Here is a 3,124-nt window from a genome sequence, read left to right on the forward strand (position 1 = left end):
CCTTACCTCCTCACGCCATTTGCACACACTGTATATAGAACTTTCTTTTTTCTTTGTGTTATTGATGTTTTGTTTATCCATGTGTATTTCTGTGTTGGTATGTTTCTGGTCGCACTGCTTTGCTGTTATCGTTGGCCAGTCGCAGTTTGTAACTGAAGAACTTGTTCTCAACTAGCCTACCTGGTTAAATAAAGGTGAAAATTAAAAAAGGATCTCCTTGTACTTTTGCATCCGCTTCATCTTTTCCCTCATCCTCGACTGTTAGTCTCCCAGTCCTGCGCTGAAAACATCCCACAGCATGATGCTGCACACATGCATTCACCATAAGGGATGGTGGGCCAGGTTTCTCTCCAGATCGCTGACCTCTTGGCATTCAGCCAAAGAGTTCATCTTGGTTTCATAATGAGAATCTTGTTTCTCAATGGTCAGAGAGTATTTTAGGTTCCTTTTGCAAACCCGCCCTACCGGCCAAACCCTCCCTACCGGCCAAACCCTCCCTACCGGCCCAAACCCTCCCTACCGGCCAAACCCTCCCCCTAACCCGGACGACCTATGCCAATTGTGCGTCGCCCACGGATCTCCCGGTTGCGGCCTGCTGCACAGAGCCTGGCGCGAACCCAGAGACTCTGGTGGCGCAGCTAGCACTGCGATTGCAGTGCCCTAGACCACTGCGCCACCTTAGATAGGTCCTATGTGTGGTATTGAGGTTGTGAGGTTACGGTCACTTCCCATCAATAGAGTTATTCCTACTGTGTCTGTTGCTTGAGAATCCTGTTAATGTTCAGTTAGACCAAGTTCATCTTCTTCACAGAGAGAGATGTGTTATTGAGTTCGTCTCACAGAATACACGAGCTGGAGTCTTAGAGAAAAGTTTGTTTCTTCAGATCATTGGAAAGATCCTATTGTGGAAGTTGTAACGGTGATTCCTCCCCCAGGTGATGATGCCTCTCTTTACCTGATTGAGTGATTAATTGATTGGTCTACCTGTGATGAGCCACCTTGGGGTGGTCCGTCTTCGGAGAAAGGACACGGAGTGGAAACTGGCGTCTGAGTGACCTGGCGGGTGAGAAAGCTGATGGTCCGTACGGCCACTGTGATTGCCCGACAGCCACATCCTGCGGCTCAGAGGCCGCTTAGCCACCTTGCTGAATTTCTGATAAAAAGGCATTTCACAGTCACCTAAAGGAGGAGAAGAGGACAAGTGAAGGACCCCTTCACCTGATACCTTCACAAATAGGTAGAATGATTTGGTTGCAAGGACCAACTTATGGGTTCTGTATACATACGTATAATGAGTGTCTTAGTTTTTCACTACAAGGTGGTCAGCCAGCTGACTATGTTAGGCCCGGGACAGCAAAGCATTGAGACTTCGTCGTCCATTCTGCGACTAGAGTGTCAATATGCAGCCAGCTGTGTCTCATGGCAAGACACGGCTGACAGTAGGCACCCCCCGGGGACTCAGAGGTGCCAGAAAATGAAGACGTGAAACAAAAAGCGCGATGATTGGAATAGAATGATGGAGAGCTCCGCTTGCCAGCAGTGGTGACATGCTTCCGTTCTGTCTGCGAAACACAAGGCTCTCTCTTCAAATGGTCATTTTTCCCTTTGTAGTACACGTATCTATATTCTTTCCCTAGAGCCTGGTCAAAAGTATTGCATATGGGAATCGGGTGCCACTTTCGGAACGAAGCGACAGTCCACTACAAAATTAAACAGACCTGTCCTCCAAAGACATAGCCTAGCCTACCATTCTTGCTCGCATCTCTTCCGCTATGTACAGCTGCAGCGATCGGTTAGCTGCTCAGATAGCTGATGTTTAAAGTTAGTGAGGGAAATGTAAGTCTCCAGCTTCAGAGATTTTTGCAATTCGTTCCAGTCATCCTTGATGAAAACCTGCTCCAGAGTTCTCAGGACCTCAGACTGGGGCGAAGGTTCACCTTCCAACAGGACAACAACCCTAAGCACACAGCCAAGACAATGTAGAAGTGGCTTCGGAACAAGTCTCTGAATGTCCTTATGTGGCCCAGCCAGAGGCCGAACATCTCTGGAGAGACCTGAAAATAGCTGTGCAGCGACGCTCCCCTTCCAACCTGACAGAACTTGAGAGGATCTGCAGAGAAGAATGGGAGAAACTCCCAAAACATAGGTGTGCCAAGCTTGTAACGTCACACCCAAGAAGACTCGAGGATGTAATCGCTGCCAAAGGTGCTTCAACAAAGTACTGAGTAAAGCGTCTGAATACTTATGTAAATGTTATATTTCAGTTTGTTTTATACATTTGCGAACATTTCAAAAAAAAAAAAACTGTTATTGCTTTGTCATTATGTGGTATTGTGTGTAGATTGACAAGGGGGGGGAAAAACAATTTCATCCATTTTAGAATGTGGCTGTAACGTAACAAAATGTGGAAAAAGTCAATGGGTCTGAATACATTTCGAATGTGCTGTTTAATATTGAATATTTTAATATTGCACTGTATGTYTTCTCTTTCACTCTCAGGCGGCCTTGGACAGTTGGGGGTAGGGCTGGCCACGATGTTGAGGTAAGAGTGTTAATGCTTAACATGGGAATTGAATACATTCATTTAGGACCATTTTTGGATGCTTATTATTAGGACATAATCCGTGTTGGGGAGGAGTGAACTGTATGCAGTTCAATTAGTAATTTAACTACATTTTGCAGTAGCTTGGTGGTAGTTAATAAACTAAATTGTAATATAGGTCGTTTTTTTCTGTATTTATTTTCTGTTTTACCATGTAGCGGTGTAGCTAACTACTGGAACTAAACACTACTGTTTTACCATGTAGCGGTGTAGCTAACTACTGGAACTACACACTACTGTTTTACCATGTAGCGGTGTAGCTAACTACTGGAACTACACACTACTGTTTTACCATGTAGCTGTGTAGCGTAAACTACTGGAACACTACCATACTGTTTTACCATGTAGCGGTGTAGCTAACTACTGGAATACACACTACTGTTTTACCATGTAGCGGTGTAGCTAACTGGAACTACACACTACTGTTTACCATGTACGGTGTGCTAACTACTGGAACTACACACTACTGTTTTACCAATGTAGCGATGTAGCAACTACTGGACTACACACTACTTTTTAAAC

This window comes from Salvelinus sp. IW2-2015, linkage group LG21 (assembly GCF_002910315.2).
Source record: "Salvelinus sp. IW2-2015 linkage group LG21, ASM291031v2, whole genome shotgun sequence".
NCBI lineage: Eukaryota > Metazoa > Chordata > Actinopteri > Salmoniformes > Salmonidae > Salvelinus > Salvelinus sp. IW2-2015.